The sequence below is a fragment of the Dendropsophus ebraccatus genome, chromosome 12 (genome assembly GCF_027789765.1).
Source record: "Dendropsophus ebraccatus isolate aDenEbr1 chromosome 12, aDenEbr1.pat, whole genome shotgun sequence".
Lineage (NCBI taxonomy): Eukaryota > Metazoa > Chordata > Amphibia > Anura > Hylidae > Dendropsophus > Dendropsophus ebraccatus.
This window is the reverse complement of record NC_091465.1, coordinates 68,481,063-68,501,110: the sequence shown is the minus strand read 5'-3', so window position 1 is coordinate 68,501,110 and position 20,048 is coordinate 68,481,063. Positions and strand designations below refer to the sequence as shown.

At 40.9% G+C, this 20,048-nt stretch overlaps 1 protein-coding gene across 1 annotated transcript in view; it reads left to right on the top strand.

The window, feature by feature from the left end:
- Nucleotides 1-207: 207 nt before the first annotated feature.
- LOC138769396 (neurotrophin-4-like) overlaps nucleotides 208-20,048 on the top strand; it is a 69,708-nt gene continuing 49,867 nt past the window's right edge. Inside the window, exon 1 of the mRNA XM_069947833.1 lies at nucleotides 208-292. The gene's annotated coding sequence lies outside the window, so the exon portion shown is untranslated. The remainder of the gene's footprint in view (nucleotides 293-20,048) is intronic.

The window sequence follows — 20,048 nt, the reverse complement described above, 5'->3', positions numbered from 1 at the left end:
TATAGACTTCAGAGCAAGGAGCAAGAAACACTCCCCTCCAGCCTGCAAGAATGACTGTTCTCTTCCTGCTTTGGACACAATTTCTCTCAGAAAGTTTTGGCACTAAAGTGTCCTGAGAGGGTGCAGGGTGCACAGAGGACCAGGGCAGTGGGTGCCCTTTCATCTCCCTTCTATTCTGCAGGCTCATATGTTTTTGGAGTGACAGAAGAGACACAGATCAAAAAAGCTGCAGCTTGCATGTCCCTGATCACATGTGTGCCTGGGAGACTGAAGAACTTACTGCTGGAGGAAGGTAAGAAGCCTGCAAATCTTCACTACTTGACCAGGGTGCATGGGATCTAATGTAATGTGTTTATCAGATGAATTCCTGCTCGCTGAATTCATCTCCATGTGTCGCTGTTGGCGGGTCGGTCACTGACCAACTAGTAAACTGGTAAAATACAGCACATCCTAATGGTGACGGAGGATACAATGTGTATCTCATGTCTTGGGAGTATTTGTGGCGCTGGTAACAGACTGATAATATTACATATAAGGGTAATAATACTAATAATAAATAATAATAAAATTTCATTGATCTTTTATTGCACTCGGGTTATCACGCATGTACGTTATCACTTGCTGATAAAAATATTTTTAAAAACATATTGCAAATAATCCTAAAGGAGCATTCACACCTACTGGTACCGACGCGTTTCGGTCTCTGCGGTAGTATAGCACCATTATTATTAGGTCGTATGATTCATTGCCTTCTACCATCCAAGATATACCAGACTGATTTGGCATTTGCATTACAAATTCTAAACCTAATAAATTATATTGATATACAGGAAAATTCAGACGCTCGGATGAAACCGTAAAAAAAAAAAATTCTAGCCTAGAAGTCACGTTTGTATTTGGAATGGATATGCTAAACAGTGGTTCTATTTCGGGACCCTTTAAAAAAAAAAAAATAACCTGTTCTATATCAAACAATAGAATGCAGAGAAATTAAAGAGATTTATTGGTTAGGAGTTGGCGGGGTGTTGTGTTTTTTTTTTACCTTGTAAATCCTAGACAAATGTGTCTTGGTGTCAGATCTAATCCTGCATATTGCCTATATGACTTGATGTTACTGTGTTATGTAAATACAGTTGTAAGAGAGGTTATGTGAGGCAATGCAGCACAGGAAGGCAACGCGGACAATGAATGGCAGCAGGAGCTGCACATGTGGGATTGGGATTCCTTAGTGTACGATACTGGATATTCCACTACTCTGCAGAGAACACAACTGCATGGGAGTAAGGGCTCACTCAGGGTTCCCATTGGCGTGCATGCAAAATCCAAGCCTTAAATACCTTCAATCGGTAAATTGCCTTTTTATAACCAATTAAAACTTAGGGTACGTTCACACACAGAGTTTCATTGCGTTAACACAATGAAGGACGGCTGAATGGCAATAAAATGGTTAACTACTGCAATGAAGTGATGCAGTAACATAATGAACTGACCAATTACTGCAATTAATTTATCTATTCATTTATCCATTTTCATTGCGTTAGTGCATGTGTGAACAAAGCCGTAGCATCTTGGTCAAAGCTATAGGCCTATAAGTGACTAAAATAGATGAAGTAGGACAACTCCTTCCCTCTGTCAAAGTATGCATCTGGTTTACTTAAAGGGGATGTCCATTTTTTACAGGTTATTCACTGCTAGGATTGCTATAGATCACCTGTGGGGTAACCCCGAAGTATAAGTACCATTGCATGGAGATTAAGCATTACCTAATTCCCATAGAAATAAATAGACACTTTATATAATTCGGGAACTGCCATTCATGCAATTTCCTATTAACTTTAATCATCAGAAAAAAACTTTTTGACATGTCACAGAGAAGGTCGTGATCTGAGTGTTCTCTAAATCTACATTAAGTCGAGAGAAATGCAGTTATCACTTTACCCCAAAACTCTCTATTTCACTGCATGGGATGAGCTCTGGTATAAGTCTATGGATCTCCTCTCATAAAGCCTGGCAGAGAGCGAAGTGCATACCTGCATGCTTCTCCTGGCCCATTTTACAGATGACCATCATATCTAAAAGGAATGTCTTTAAAGTTTTTTTTATGCCTATTGATCCTGGCATCTCATTTAGACATGTGACCAATGAGAGATTCCGGGTGCTGGGACTCTCATTGTGCCCAAAAAGATAATATATATATATATATATATATATATATATATATATATATATATACACACTTGGCTGCGATGGTAGTGGGGGAAGGGGGGCGTGCATGACTAAGCACCTCCAGGAACAGGGACCAGACTTCTCATCCTTGGAATCAGTGATGGTCCCTGTGGTCTTACCCCCACCGTTCACACCTCTCTTGCCACTCCATAAAAATTGTTCATAAGAAAACTACTCTATATGGTATCCAAATTACAATAAGATAAGTACTAAGTAAATATTCACAGCAGGAGAAGGGTGTTGAGATGGAAGGAGTATGCAAGGAACATATTTCACCACACTAATGAACAACCCTGTATGTGTCATTCATGGGTTAAATCCCAAGGTTGTATGAAGAAGGCGCAATAAGGTTATATTGGCAGTAGAGTCATGTCACTCGAAATTGCTTTCGGCTTTGTCCCTTTGCTTTTATTTCATTCATAAAATCTGCACAATCAGACTGGAAGGGCGTGTGATTAGTCTGCAGCAAACCGTCCTGTATACTTTCCGTGCCAGCTGGTTTGCATTTCGCAGAGTTCAGAGCGATCTTGCAGCTTATTAGACTGGCTGGTGTGCCGAGCCCCTGACCTGTAACAACACCATGAATCACAAACCAGACGCATTTCGGATGGGTTATTACTTCTGTTAGACCCCTGGACAAATGAAAAGTGCAGGTTATGATCTAACGCCTGGTTTATAGTAGTGTTAAAGTATAATATATAAGTGTAAACTTTAACTGGGCCCTGATATAGAATCTGTAACAAAGCCCCCCCAGCTATCTTGTGTCACTTAGGTCTCAGGGTAGAGATGACCGTACAGGGCCAAGGTTAAGGTTCGTACGAACCCGAACCATTGGCATTTGACTCCCGCTGCCTTCCCGTTCCATGGGGAAGGTGGAGACAGCCCGAGTACCGCCTGGAAAACAGGGATATAGCCTAGGTAATAGGCTGTATCGCTGTTTTCCAAGGATGTCTCCACCTTCCCCACGTAACGGGAAGGCAGCTGGAGTCAAATGCCGATGGTTCAAGTTCGTACGAACCTTAACCTAGGCCCTGTTCGATCATCTCTATCTGATGGCCGTTTTATGGCTCCATTTTATTATAGAGGTTGCCATTCAAGTGCATAAGACCTCTGCACATTCTACACACATGGTACTGTGTACAATGGCTGTACATGGAGACTATAAGGCACCATAATAGGGAAATGTATATGGGCCTTGTATGACCATTGCATTTGTATGGGACATAGGGACCCTTCAACGCAACCTCTAGTTATAACCCATAGTTATAAGGTAGTTCTGCTACGGAGCAACATGTTACACATAAGTTCTAACTCCTGTTCCGCAACCAGAGTAAAGTGTAAAAGACTGGGTATTGTTATCCCAGCATGCATTGTATTCAGTATGTCCCTGTGTATTATACTGGATTATGGTGCTCCCCGTATGTTTCACATTATTCTCTTTGGATAAAGTTCTGTCACCCAAAATGAGCGGTAATGAGAACTGGGCTCTATAATACAAAGCGGCTTCACGGCTTCTTTATCAATGACTCCGTCTGCAATATATCATTTCCACCCCCGATCTTGGATTTGCACTTTTATTCAGCCTGTAAAAAACATTACTCTGGACGCATTTATACTTAGAGCGTGAAGCGCGGGGGCTAAGACGCTGCTTAACTTGATATAAATCTTGCCGTTTTTCATAGTCAGTTTATAAGACTTCCTTTAGAAGCCAACACCAGAGAATTTGCTATGTGTCTCCCTTATAAGCAGCCATCTGTTTTTGTTTTTTCCCCCCCGTTTCCTTAGGTCACTCATACATTTGTCTAGCACTCAGGATTTTAAGGGCTCATTACTAGAGGAATGACAAAGCCTTTTATAGTTCAGAGCCTGCCAGGAGTTGCTTTCCACGCTTCCTATATCAGCAAGCCGGCCTTGTTTCCCTCAGTAACCAATAAGAGCCCTGCTTTCATTTTGCTAGAAATGAAAAGTGGAGTCTGGTTGCTATAGGCAACAAGGCCTATTAGAATGTCGATACTTGACAAGTGCAGCACAGTTATGTGGCCTATGGCAACCAGACTCCAAGAGACTGGAGTCTAGATTGATCAATTGGCCTAAATTGATCAATCTGTCTGTGACAGCCACACAGTCTGAGATAATTTCATAGATTTTGTGCAATTGTCTCGAAAGAGAAAGTGGCGGCTTGAAAAATAATAGTAATAAATTATCCCCATACTCTCAGGTTGATTCCAGCATGTGATCTGCTTATAACCAAGGGATATGTCTAACATGTAGGGATTGTCCAAAAATGGAGAGCCCCTTTAAGGGAGGTCCGCTTTTTATTAGCTGAGAGGGAGCACTGATTGGAAGACAGCTCTGTTACCTCTGTATTCTCAAACATGGCATAGGAATAAAAGTTTATAAGGTGGCAAATAGCATTTTTAATAAAGGCTGATAGCTATGTATTTAAATGACCACACAAACAATACAAGGATTGTTCATGTGGACCGACGCTTAATTAGTTTTCTTCCCATATTGGGCCGTCTAAAAGGACCTTAAAGTGTACCTGTTATAGTAATAAATGTGAGATTGTGGCATATAAAAAATGTTTATGATAAAATAATGACAGAATGAGGGGTCGGCAGGGGAGAGGATCGTCACTCTTCTGATCAAAGCGGGTCTCAGCAGTAAGACCCCCTGTGATCAATAAATTTTGACACATCTGATTACATGTCAAAAGTTCTTCTTAGTGACAGTGCCCATTCAAGTTGACCATAGAGCGGGGGGGGGGGGGGGGGGGGGGGGAAACTTTCGGCCCTCCAGCTGTTGCAAAACTACAATTCCCATCATGCCTTGACAGCCAGGGCTTTTTCTTTGGCTGTCCAGGCATGATGGGAATTGTAGTTTTGCAACAGCTGGAGGGCTGAAGGTTCCCCATTCTCATCCCTGCCATAGAGAGTCTCACTGTCAGGACTCCCTAAGATCAGCTGATGTTTCTGGGAAAAAAAGCTAGTCTTGATATCAAAGAGGTTTCCATACAATACATAGACAAGTCAGGTCATAAAATAGGAGAACTGTTTTTTTTTACTTTGCCTAATAGGGGTGAGTATTTTAAAGGGGTTAATTTAGACTTTGTTGTACTGAACACTAAAAGTTACTGGTGTTGTTAAGCTTAGTAAAGTGCTGCGTAATCAGTGTGCGCTATACAAATAAAAGCATTATTATTGTAGGCTGATAGCCATATCATGGTGTCAATCAGGACAACTCATTTTTCAGGATTTGGATCTAGTTATGTTCTTGAAGTTATGATATGTGCAACATGGTAACAATTGTCATCCAACATGAGAGGGATTTTCTTAAAGAAGCCTAAAGCCCCTATTATACAGGGCGATTCATAAGAGCAAACGAGCGCCAACCTGTCAGGTCAGCGCTCGCTTGCTCCTTGTTCCCCACTCGCTGCCGACACTATTACCAGCAGCGAGCGGGTTAAGAGTCGGGGGAAGGGGGAGCAGTGGGGGGCTGTCCGGGTGAACGCTAGATCGTCCGGGCAGCCCATAAAAGATAGCGGCAGTCTCCAATTGCACTGAATGACGGCAGCATATCACTGCTTACTAGGTCACTGTTGTTTCATATTGAAAAACAACGATCGTTGTCATCTATTACACTAAGCTGTTATTGGCCGTAACGGTTGGTATCGGCCAAATACGGCCGATAATCGCTTTCGTGTAATAGGGCCTTTAGTCACCACATAATAAAAGTCCACAGAAAAAAATCTAGTTTCTTACGCATTTCAGGTGCCGTAGAGGAATTGGATGCTTTGTGCATCTGAAACACAGAAGCATCACGCGCAGCAACTTGATTTTGTCCTGTGGACTTTTAATAGACTATGAATAAAGTTTTTGCAAGAAGATCTTTCTTGTGTTGAATGGCAATTTGCAGTGACTATTTGGAAGGTCTATGCACCGAGGGATTGAACCAAGTGATATCTGCAGTAAGTCCATTTTTTTCTGCTGTTTTCTGGTTTCCATTATTCGGTAATGACTCTATTTTGACTTGGTCTTTACCTGGTTAAAATATTACATCAGATAAGGAAAGAAAGGCAGGAAAAATGTGAGAAACTGAAGATGTGAGTGACCTTTTGCTGCCTAAGCCGCATGTTTATCGAATTAAGTACAGAGACGTCAAGTCATCTCATTCCATTCCATTGGCCTTACTCTTTCCAAGAATAAACATGGGCTCCGTTGTCGATGTAAAAGGTTTGATGTATTACTATTATTATATGTCTGCATGTACATGATAATGAAATATCGCTATGGATTGAACTTACATGGAAATTAAATGATGCATTAGACTCTTTTTCATCAAGGAGTCATGTCATCTCTCAGTGGAAGCTATGATGCTATGCCAGATCCACTGTATGATAGATTGAAATGGTAGCTAAGACTTACAAGGGGTTGGTTAGGGGTTCAGCTAAAGTATAATGTTACATTCTGTGCTGTTCTTTCCATCAAAACTGATGGAACCATCCAATGGGGGCTTTCAGCATTAATGTGAACAGGTCTGGTTGATCATGGATGAATCACATAACAATCAATACCGTCCTGTACCCAGTAGAGTCAGTAAACTGACGCAGGTGAACCAGTATGGTGACGCAAGGATCAGATTTATCAAAGGGTGTAAAAGGACATCCAAGTCAGTATACCACAGTCTTTTATTCTGGCATATGAATCCAACAGAAAAAAAAAATTCTGCATGGCTCCATGGGAAACCTGAGGCTACAACATAGGTACAACATGGACCCATTGATTGCTATTGATAAAACTTTATGGCTTCATACAACTAAAAGTTTTATGGAGTGTATCATAGACAGATCTAATGGCGCATACTGTGACTAGCTCCTAAAAACCCAATAATATGTTTTGTGCAGTCATTGGTCATTTTTCTACTATTCATGCAGTGTTTGGTCATGTATGGCCAGCCCTGTCTCTACTAACTCTTCTGTAAAGCGTCCAGTCTTTGGTGACCCAGTGCCTCGTCATCTAACAGTGGTGTCTTCTAAAATTACCATTTGGTGCACTACTCCATCGTTCCATAGCCATTTCAGATGACATGGCGATTTAGCAAGCAAACCAGGTGTTCTGGTGCCTATGGTTGGTGTTATCTCCAGTGATACCATGGTGGTCATCCATGCCAACCAAGGCTTCAAAAATAAAAAAGATTTCATTTCCCGCTACATTGCTAAACCTATGACAGTATTAGATGACCTAGGTATGTGTAACTCTTAATGGGTTTTGACATCTGAGATCAATCACGGATTGAATGAGAAAATACATTCCAGGGCAGTAAAAGTACATGTGTTGAGCATGTTTGGGATGTGTTTCTTCCTTTGGTCCATGTCATTTCCTTTCCACAAATACGTAAATATCTCCTCACCCCATGAAATGACATAATCAGGGCGGAGGGCGCATATGAAATTAATAGAAATAGCACAGGCTGCATTACAAAAATTAGCAATTATAAGCAAAGACATGTTCCTATGTTTAGATGTCCTTACTTTACCATGAACATTCATTCAACCCATGGTAGTCCCACAAGGAATATTCTAGTTAAATCCAGTTCCAAATTTATTTTTATTTTTTTATTTTATCACCAGATATTCAAGCAATAATCTTGGTATAGCGCCACCTGCTGTTTCTTTTCAATAACCTTTAATGCGTCCAGCGTAGTAAACATGGTGAGGTGGACACACATGCTCAGTTTTGCTTCGTGTCTGCACTACTAGGTCTCATCAATTATGTGGAGGGAGCAAGCAAAATTGCAATCTCCTCCTCCAACAACCAGAGAATAAGATGCGCACACATATAATTACTTTAAGCTTTGACTTCATGTTTAATTTAAGTCGACAGTTGCCTATTTCGGCAATTATTATGCTTCGGGATTCATGTTTAATTTACATTTCCATTAACGTTCATTCTCTAGGATTTTTGTGGCCAGTTGAGGACACCAATTTGGAATGCGGTAACCCAATATATGCTGTAACCCAAACCACCAAATATATGCCACTTTTGTATACATCATTCCACTCCTCACCACCACCATACAAGAGATGATCAGGATGATCCTGTCTTTTTACATCTTCAAACAATGTAAACCAAGCTATTAGATTATATGAAACAAACAGCTCGGGCTTGTCGAAAAAAAAAAAGAACAGAGCTAGAGTCTATATGCACAAGTAACCCTAGAGGATCTTTATCTATAGATTGTATTGCTGAAAGACTTGTGATGAGGTGCTATGTTACCCGATCTGTCTTACAATCTTTTTTTTTTTTTTTCCCCTTCTTTTTGTCGGCTTTTCTCTGATTTTTCACAAACGCCGATCTCACAATCTTTCACATCAAAGGACAAAAGTGCGTAAAGTGCCTTCTCCTTCTGCCTTGCTACATAGTAAACTATTTTACTTCTGTCTTTATTCCCCTTGCGCCCCCCTCGCGTTTGAATAGCAGTAGGAAAGGCGATCTCCCTCCTGTTAAAACGTTATTAAGTTTTCATGTGAAAGATGAAACGCCCTCTATTTTACTCTTTGGTGATAGCAGAATAGGAGAGAGAGAAAGAAAGAGATAGAGGAGAAAAAATCTCTATTCATCCTACATTTCGGTTTGATGTCGGCGAAGCAGCCTACAGGTATAGAGCTGGAAGGGTTAGGGTTCCATAGCTATACGAGACCACTGTTGCCCTCTCAAAGCCTCGAGATCAGAGGTTGAAGTTACATTGCCTCCATACATTGCCTCCGTTACAAAATGTTTTGAAGTTTTCTCCAACCTGAAGAACTATATTAACAAAGAAAGAGGGGACATCCATCCCACTCGTCACGTTCCATCTGGTGGGATGCATCCACAAGGAGAACTTCGCGCCAGGGAGACGAGAGAGCCCTCGTAAACTCCATCATAGTTGAAATTCAAGGTATTGACATTGTGAGTGAGAGCTGCGGCATTGTGTTGGGTCGTTTATGGCGTGTTTGCAGTTGTTCCGGTGTGTAACGTGTGCTTCTTTTGTGGGCCATGGTGACATTCATACACTGCAAACATTAGGGCGCATTCACATATGGGGTTATAAACGTTAACTTTGTCTCGTTCTACGTCCGTAATTATTCTAGGTGAGCACCTGTTCTTTTCAGAGGACACAATAGAGACTCCGCATTGAGGCTCAGATTGTAGATCAGATTGTTCTATTGGTAGAAAAGCCTCATTTACATTTAAATAGTGGCTTTCTGTAGGTTATAGACTGATGTTGGAGGTTTATGTGTTATATTATAAAACTTTTATTCATTTTAGTTGTGTAAATAAGAGGAAAATTAACCATTTGCGGAAGAAATAGAGAGATGACTATCCTATGGGACATGCATGTCTTATACTTATGAACTCATATGGGAACTTTTTGGTGAACCTACTGTCAACTTTGACATCTTTTTGCCTGTGCCTATAGAAAGAGACGCAGTCACCTGTACTGTCCTGTATGCGTTACAGTGATGCGCCCTGAAGAGCTCATGAACAAGCTAGAACATTGATGTAGTCTTTGCATTCTTCTTTATAAGGGACACTTACTAAGGAGTCTAATGTGTTGTGTGACTCTTCTAATGAGGATGGGTGAATATTTTGTTCCAATATCTTGTGACTGTTTTATAAAAAGGTAACACTGCCATAGTGTATGTATCGCAAAAAAGTAAAAATTGCAAAAACATATTCACCTGGTACAGACCAGACCTTATCCTGCACCTGTTTGTGAGACTAAGAAATCACAAATGAAAATTTTGGACACTAATCCCGGATTATGCGAACTTTTTGGTGAATACTCAAAACAGGCAGATTTTTCAAAAAAAGTTGCATCTAAAAAATATTCGCCCGTTGAATACTGCTTCATGAATAGAATTTAGACCAAAAATGGGCAAAAAAAAACGAATTATTCACCTAAAAATAGGTGCAAATGCCTTAATAAATTTCGCCTTGTGTGTTTTTGCCTTATGTGCCAGAAGGGTCAAATTATATATATTTTTTATATGTTATATTTTTACAGATAGTAAAGTACGGTAGTTATTCCAAGTTAACTATATTACTATACTACGTTGACCTGAAACAATTTGCAACAATTCTTATCCAACTCATGAATAAAGCAAGTCTATAAAGAACTGACATTGCCCTGTTGTATTCTGGTTACACTGGTGATCTATACTAGCACCTGAAATTGCCAAATAATCACTTTAATTGAAGGTCATGATATTACATGTATTGTCCTATAAGAATAATGGGTGTCCATTTGCCCTATTCAGGGTATGGGGGCCATACAAGGATTCAGGACCCTGCTGTACCCGCAACTTTATAATCATTGATTTGGCAGTATGTAGTTCTAGCAGTCGTGCCATAGTGATCTGATGATTACTAAAGGGGTGATCCAAGGCATGTTTAAAGGGTTACTTGTGGTTAGAAATATGAGACTTTAAAGGGTTAAATCCATCTCAACTAACATATTTATACTTGTCGGTTTTGCGATGTTAAATTTAGCAAACGTTTTCATTTAGCAAACTTGCCTCCTTCTCCTGATATTCTGCTCTTTCCCTCCCATTGTTGACAGCTCATTCTCTAGGATAACGACCACCACTCTGCTCTAAAAGCAGTGGTCTGGCTCGTGTATGTATAGTTATAGTATAGATTTACATACATTATACAGCTTATTCACATTATAACTCAATACATCTTCATTATAGCTGGATATACACCTGCAAGACCACTGCTTTTAGAGCAGAGTGGTGGTTAGTATCCTAGACAACCAGCTGTCAAAAATGGGATCGAAAGAGCAGCATGTCAGGAGAGGGAGACAAATTTGCTAAATGAATGCATTTCATTTGACAAGTCCTACAAGTATAACTGCATTAGTTTAGATGGGAATACCCCTTTAATCAAGGGGCTATGCTCAGCATCGTATTAAGCTGAACTGTAATACCTGAAACCGCCCATGTACGAGAGTGGCGCTGTTTCCAATAAAGCAGATGTGATCCGTATAATTTTTGTATAATTTTTTTCCATCAATAATGTCAGAGATGAACGCAACTTGAGCCAGCTTGAGTCCGTCCAACTCTGAGCATGTTTTTTACAGGACTCCGTAGAAATGCATCCAACTTCTTCAGCCGCTGGAAATCAGATGCCGAACGCTCGGGCTCGGACGGAGTTGCGCTCATTGCTACAGACAACACATTTGTAATTCCTTGTTAATTATAGCTCAATGCTTAGACATCTCTATGGCGATTTCTCGATATTGAAATGGACATAAACAACGGCTTCTAAACATGGACGGCTCCTTTGTGTTCTCCGTCCTATCTGTAAACCTGCACGGTCTCTTTTATTCAATTTTTTTTTGATCCTCCTCAGATGGTAACGTTCAGTTTTTGTTAGATTAAAAGCAGCTGCAAGGAGATGAGAGGAGAGCGGCATTAAAGTCTTCCGCAGAGGGGGGATTGCATTTCTGGGACTAGGTGTCCTGATTTTCACAAGGCACAAATGCCCAGAGATACCTGCTGAACCCAGGCGCCTGATTCACTGGGGAGCTTGGCTGCGGGTGCCAAGTTTGTTGAGTCCAAAGCCGGCGTTATCTTCTCCTTTTAGCTGATTACGGCTGGGTTACAGCAATTAATTCATCGGCGTGTCTTTCCGTTGAAGAACGCCTGATCCCTGTGCAAACTGAACTGTGAGGAATATTATCTGAGACAAAAGTGGCATTAGAGAGTCTGTCCGCACAAAGGCTTAACAAATACATCCTCATGATTAAAACATCTCCGGGCCCTATTACATGGAGCGATAATCTGCCGAATCAGCCTGACTATCAGCAGATTATTGCTCCGTTTAATAAAGACAATGATCAGAGGGAGAGCCGATCATTGGCTAATCGTTGTATTTCACCATATTGAAATATTATTGGTCATCGACCGTGCATCCTTTGCTTCCACATACAAAATAATAAAGATTATACTTACCCATGCTCCCCTGGTGTCCTGCAGCCTTTTACCGGTGTTTTCTGTTCCTTGCAGCCGCCTCTGACATTTTTGGCCCCATATCTGTATCTGCAGCTCAGCCAATCAATGGCCACAGGGCTGTGTCGTCTTGGCCAGTGATTGGCTGAGCGCCCAGTCACTGAAGATACAGAGCCAGAAGTGTCAGAGGCGGCTGCAGGGAGCAGGAAAGGCAGGGAAAAGGCACCAGGACAGCATGGGAGCATGGGTAAGTATAAACTTTATTATTTTGTATGTGGGAGCAAAGGCTGCACAGACATCATTAACTATATATATATATATATATTTATACAGTCCTTAATACACGATCATCTATCCATACAATAGGCTCAGTAAGCGAGCTCGATCTGCTTACTGAGTAGTATTCTGGTCTTCACAAGCTCACCCTGAGCACTGAGGACAGTGCAATTATGGCGAGCCTTGGTTCATGCAGAGCGCACAGCAGTAAAGAGAAGATATTTTTCATCACTGTTTTCTGTGGTATACACGATAATTGGGAATGGTTCTGTAACATAGTACATAAATATTATGGTGGGGAGACTAATTTAATAAAATGACCCTTCCAGGCCAAATCACAGCATGAAATAGTACCCAGTATTAGAAGGGAAGTGTCTGAATGACTCAAATCTCCATCACCACTAAGTGCACTGGCCATCCACCCAGGGAAAACATCAACTAGATAGTCCAAGATTCCCTTACTACATAGAAGCTTTCTCATCCTTATAAACTTTACTATGCAACCCCGGTTTTCTTCCTAGTCTTAGCCCAGTAGTTATTCTACATAGCCTCAAGTCTTAAAGGAGCAGTAATAAAATGTATATATTTTGCTGGGGAGGCATGAAAAAAAAAATGGCATACTCACCTCCTTGGTCCCCAGCAGCTCTTCAAGTCCCCTGTTACTCACTTTACTTCTTACATCTGAGATGGTAACAGTCCACTCATCCAATCACTGACTGCACTGAGATCCAGGCTTAGTCAGTGATTGGCAAAGCAGACCTCCACTGCCAAGATAAGTAGGGAGAAATAGAAAGACGAGTGACAAGTGGGGGACTGAAAGATGTCATAATGAGAGCTGCAGGGAACCCAGGTAGGTAAGTAGGTCCTTTAATTTTATGCCACTACCAGAACCTCTTTGCTACCTGCAAATTCTTTATTTCTTATCCTTTCTATTTATATCTCCACTGTCAAAAGTCAAAACTTTTAAGGATCTGTACCACAACACCTAGGACAAAAGAGATTATATTGATGCTGTAAAATAAGTTTAGATCTCTCGCAGATACTTTTTCCACCCTTTATATAAGGATTTGGGAGGACAATCTGGAAGATCTTCCTGAAGCAGTACAGTTTGACAGGACCAGCACAGTATCCATGTCCAGTAACATCTTACAAAATCCTTACAAAATGATACCCCATTCCCGGGAGGTAATCGAAACTTTTTCTCCTGTATCTTCAGAATTGTAGTGAATAGGGCACCATGGTTGGCCCATTACCCGCTCTCATTGGAAGGTTTTGTTACATCAGCTGCAGTTGTCACAAAAAATGTTCATGTGCCTCCTGGGCTACTCTGCTAAATACTAACATTGATGGCCTCCCAGCCAAACTTATACACAATTCAATTGTATAGTCAGAAAGAAAAGATTTACAAGCCTAGAAACCCTAAGGGCATCATGGTCTTCTCTATGACAGGAGAGGCACCCTACACTTCTTTTGTATCACCTCCTTTACCAGGAAAACCTCTTTTTTTGTTGTTTTTGTTTACACCTTTTGTTATTATTTATACCTTTTTGTTATTTTTGTGGTTTGCGCTTATATTTTTTCTATGTGGTTCTTGAAATTTTATAGGTCTGAAGAGGGTGGAGACCAATTAAACCATATTTTCTTTTCCAACTTTTCTTCTTTCCACGCTTTTTTATGCTTTGTGTAGCCTATTTACTACCTCTGTTTTACATGTGCCTGACTTAGGGCCCTATACCACGGAGTGATAATTGGCCGAATTGGCCCGATTCAGCCAATTATCGCTCCGTGAAATAGAGACAACGATCAGCCGATGATCGTTGTCATCGGCTGATCGTTGATATAGGTTAGGACCTATATTTGTCGGGCACCAACCGCGCACCGCTACGTGGAATAGTGGTGCGCGGCCGGCGACTGACGATATACATTACCTATGCAGGGTGCAGGGCTCCTCTTCTTCTGCTTCTCCCCAGGTCCCGCGCTCTCCTCCAGCGTCAGGGCGGCCTGTCTCAGCTCAGGCCGCTCAGCCAATCACTCAGGCCACTCAGCCAATCACTGGCCGCGGCGGTCCTGACCAGTGATTGGTTGAGTGGCCTGTCAGTTGAGACAGGCCGCCCTGACGCTGGAGGAGAGCGCGGGACCTGGGGAGAAGCAGAAGAAGAGGAGCCCTGCACCATGCATAGGTAATGTATACTAGTTAAGCTAGGGCTGCAAGGACATCGGTAACGATGTCCCTGCAGCCCTTGTTTAACTATAATCGGGCCATGGAATAGGACCAGTAAACGAGCGCCGATGTAGCAGATCAGCGCTCGTTTATCGGGCCCCATCAGCCCGTGGAATACCACCCTTAACAAAGCACAATGTTGCACGGTACAAGGTACTCCCATTATTGATAGGTTATCTAGGTTAACGACCACAACTCTGCTCTAAAAGCAGTGGCCTGGCTGGAGTATATAGATGTAGTGTAAATGTATATAGTGTGCCAGGGTTAACATGATCCCTGACGCAATTCAATTGGAATATCGAGTTAAATTGTCATTGTGATCAAGTTAACACAGGCTACATCTGTATATAATGTATAATATATAAATATGTAGACTATATCTATATGTTTGCCAACCACACCACTGCTTTTAGAGCAGAGTGGTAGTCTGTCACCTAGACAACGAGCTATCAACAATGGGAGAGAATGGGATAAGGAGACAATGATTGTATTTGCAAAAATATTTACCTTGATGAGTCCTGCAAGTCTAACTATATTAGTTGAGATGGGAAAACACCTTTAATTTTGGTACATTGGGATGTAGGACTTTACCTCTGAATACTTTAATAACATTGAAAAAAAAGAATTCAAAGGAGAATGCTGGAAGAGTTTTAGAGGACTTCAAGTCTTCTTATCTGAACACTTGTTACTTGTATGTTACTATTAAAGGAGTTGTTCACCAAAACATTTTTTTTCTTTTAAATTAAGTGGTGCCAGTAAGTACCAGAGATTTGTCATTTACTTCTTTTCAAATCTTCCAGTACATATCAGCTGCTGAATGTCCTACAGGAAGTGGTGTATAATCTCCAGTCTGACACAGTGCTCTCTGCTGCCCCCTCTGTCCATGTCAGGAACTGTCCAGAACAGTAACAAATCCCCATAGAAAATTTCTCCTGCTCTCCAGACTGGAAGGAATATACCACTTCCTGCAGGACATGCAGCTGCTGATAAATACTGGAAAACTTGAGATTTTTTAAATAGAAGTAAATCTCTGGCACTTTCTGGCACCAGTTGATTTGAAAGAAAATTTTTTTTATGAACTACCCTTAAAATACTATTGATGCGCATTATTCTGACTTTCCAAAGCAAATTGAAAAGAAAACTTTTTTTTTTTAATATTTTGTTTTGAGTAAACACTGCAGCTGCTGTTCGCCTACGCCGGCCCTTGTATTCTGTATACCTGGTAAGGTCAGGGCTATGTGCAGGTGGGGCAGCTATTCTGAGATGACGCAGCTCATGTCTTGTTATGGTATAGGACATCAACAACATGAGTGTAATAGAGAAGTTAAGCTGTGAGCTAGAGATTGTGTAAGCTTTGCAAGGACAGACATTAGTACATTCAATTTTCATGTTCCCGTTCAGGTTTCCAGTGTATTCCTGGTTTAAAGGATTTTCCATCCATGTGTATGACGAGGGTGATGTTAGCCATCTGCTGAGGTGAGATACGTTTTTTCGGCATCCCTGTATATCTGTACCAGCAAGATCCTGTCTCTGAAAACATAATCTGTCATGTCTATTTGCTTTGCCTAATGAGGTGTGAAAGTGGAAACACTTTAAGACTCCCTTGGTTACGCCAACCTGTGTATCTGCAGAGAATGCTGCAATCTGCCCCCCCAGCAGGGGGCGGCCCAGACCTGGGAGGCATACACTGCACATTCCATATTGTAGCACATGATTCCCATGCTAGCAAGGCAGGCAGCTATAGTTTCCGAGCACTGGAAGAAACATCTGGTCAGCAGCTGGGGTCTACTACCAAGGACTGACAGGGACAGGTTGTGTTTTCTGATACAAAAAAAAACAACACAGACTGACAGAGATGGAGCATGGAAGGTAGCGCTGGTGAAGAAAAACTTGTTGTAAGAACATAACTCCTTAATCTGCCTGTCACTTGGGACCTGAATTCTAAAGTAAGGTTAAACCCAGTCTTTATCTTTATCAAAGTCAATAGCGTTTTACATGGTAAACTATCCTGTCACCAGTTGTAATGATATAGCCATATCCAAGAGTTATTAAAGGAGAAGTCCAGCAAAATTTTTTGTTAAAGTATTGTATTGCCCCCCAAAAGTTATACAAATCACCAATATACACTTATTACGGGATATGTATATAAAGTGCTTTTTTCCCTGCACTTACTACTGCATCAAGGCTTCATTTACTGGATAACATGGTGATGTCACTTCCTGTATAACATGGTGATGTCACTTCCTGGATAACATGGTGATGTCACTTCCTGGATAACATGGTGATGTCACTTCCTGGATAAAATGGTGACGTCACGACCCGACTCCCAGAGCTGTGCGGGCTGTGGCTGCTGGAGAGGATGATGGCAGAAGGATTGCTAAGTGTCCCTCCAGTGCCCTGTGTCCCTCAGTGTCCCCTGCCATCATCCTCTCCAGCAGCCACAGCTCTGGGAGTCGGGTCATGACGTCACCATTTTATCCAGGAAGTAACATCACCATTTTATCCAGGAAGTGACATCACCATTTTATCCAGGAAGTGACATCACCATGTTATCCAGGAAGTGACATCACCATGTTAACCAGAAAGTGACATCACCATGTTATCCAGGAAGTGGAGCCTTGGTGCAGTAGTAAGTGCAGGGAAAAAAAGCACTTTATAAGCATTTCCCATAATAAGTATAACTTTGGGGGGGGGGCAATACAAGACTTTAACAAAAATTATGCGGGACTCCTCCTTTAATACAGAGTTTAGGGAGAAGACTTATTGGAACTGGTGTAAGAATGGATTCTAGTACTCAGATACCCCCAGGACATATGGTTTAACAGTATAGTGATATCCTACAACAGTCATGCAAGATTATACAAACTTCTTTGAAATATCAGAAGGAAAAACCTAAGGCAACTCACCTTAGTTGTTAGTGACTGATGATAATAGTAGTCCTGCAGATGTGTGCATCAACAAACACACAGATGGACAACACTGAGGAAATATCTCATCAGGACAGGACCAGAAAAGTAAATAGGCATGAACAGACTGGATAGAACAGACAGTAGTGTAACCACTAGGAAAAATTTCTTAACTTCTACTGGAGAGTGTTGTGGGCATGCTCTGTGGCCTGTGCAGAGGTCATTATGCGTGGAAAGGGTAGAGGTGAGATGTGACCTGTCAGTGTAATCCTGCCTGTAATGATAAAAAGATTAATGCTCAATGAGATAAGGCTTATTATGATGCGCATAATAAAAATCATAATAATAAAAACATAATTAAGAAAAAACTACCATTCTTGAAAAGGTATGTTTAATACTAAAAAATTATTGTAAATAATAAGTTATTTTCTGATGACACGTTCTCTTTAAAAACTGCAATACACAATACAGAGAAAAAATATATGAAAAACAACAAAAAGGAGAATACTGATGTATTGTAAAGATAAAATACAACCCAGGAAATAATATATATTGAAATATTTTCCCTCCATTTTATAGCAAATGTGATTCCTAACATTTGAAGATTGCTTATTTTACCAAAAAATGATTACATACTATGGGGGAAAGGTCAGAAACAACAAAAGAAAACATAACTTTACTGAAAGACTAGTAGATGCTTGGAACAAACTTCCAGCAGGTGTGGTTGGTAAATCAGTTGGTTGGTAAATCAGTGAATGTAAACCTGCCTGGGATATATATATATATATATATATATATATATATATATATATATATATCCTAAGATAATAAGAAGGGAAATACTAATAGGGCAGACTAGATGGACCAGGTGCTCTTTTTCTGCCGACAATCTTCTAAGTTTCTATGTATACCCCCCCCAAAAAAAGACTTGGCCAGTAGGTGTTTCAATTCCCTGCAACCTGCTGTTCACCACCTGTTAATAGGGGAATTTTGTCTAGTAACAGAGGCACTTATAGGAACACAGGATGTGGGAGTATAGCTTAGCTACTGCTATGTGCAGGAGAAGAAGAGAGTCTCTGTGCCTGCAGTCTGTGACCCTGTCTTCCTTTTTCATAGGATCTCCAAAGCCTTCACTCTCATTTCTAAAAACAAATTCTCTAAAGTTCTGGGCAGCTGCCTCTTGTGTAAATACCACTACTACTAGTATTACTGTATGTGCACTGTGCTGCCTCCTGAATCTAATCTTCTTTTCTCCCCTCCCTAGTCTAAAGCCAGTGCATTAATACCCTCCCACCAAAAGACATGTCTTCTACAGAAGAGTACTGTAGATTTTCAGTTCTACTACTACTAGTATTACTGTATGTGCACTGTGCTGCCTCCTGAATCTAATCTTCTCCCCCCCCCCCCCCCCTCTAGTCTAAAGCCAGTGCATTAATATCCTTCCACCAAAAGACATGTCTTCTACAGAAGAACAGTACTGTAGATTTTGAGTTCCACTAATTCCCATACTGGCCATCTTGTTTTAGAAAACAAAACAAGTTGATGAGCACTTTAAAAATCAATTTTGATTGATCATCTCAAAGCGTTTTCGGCTGAACTTGCTGCCAGAAAACCCTGTTTTTTTTACTGATGAATTGAGGACAGTCAGATACATGTGAACAGAATACACATGATTTTTGCTGGTTAAGGTACAAACTATTGAATACAGAAATAGCACATAAAGTGTCATTTGAAATTTTCTCAGAATTAAACATTTTAAACAGCAGAAGACAAGTAATAACTAACTAAAGTGACAGGAAAATGCTGCAGATCCCCCGACTTGAGGAACAAATACCTGTAGGTACTTGACGTTCCCCTTTGATGTCACCCTCCTGGCTGTCATGAGCCACCAGACTCCTTTTTTTTTACACAAATTGTTAAAGCTGACATTTTTGTATATAATGTAGTCAGAATTTTAACACTTATCCCACAGACAGACAAGGGTGCAGCAACAAACAGCGGAAGGACATTGTTGTATGGCTATAGCTAGGTGCCATCCCTGTGAGTCACAGTATTCAGGGTATTCGGCCGTCACTGCTGAAGAGACTGACAACTGCTATTCACGTTACATACTTTTAGCTTGATAATTGCTACTGCCAAAAGCTGTCTGCCCCTGTATGCATCTGTCTATCTATATATGCATATTCATTTACCCCCAAGGCGTCTTTGGTGAATCCTCATAAAAAAAATCTGAAGAACAGAATGCTTTGTGGGGTTTTCCTACAGTAAAAATGATCACTTATTTATCCTTTAGGAATGTTAGTTTTCTGAAGGATCCACCACTAGTTAGTAGTTACCATCTAGTGAGCAAATTGACAGACTTTCCCCCTTTATCCGAATAGAACAGGTTTTCCAGTTCAAGCTACACCTAGGGCTTGAATTTTAG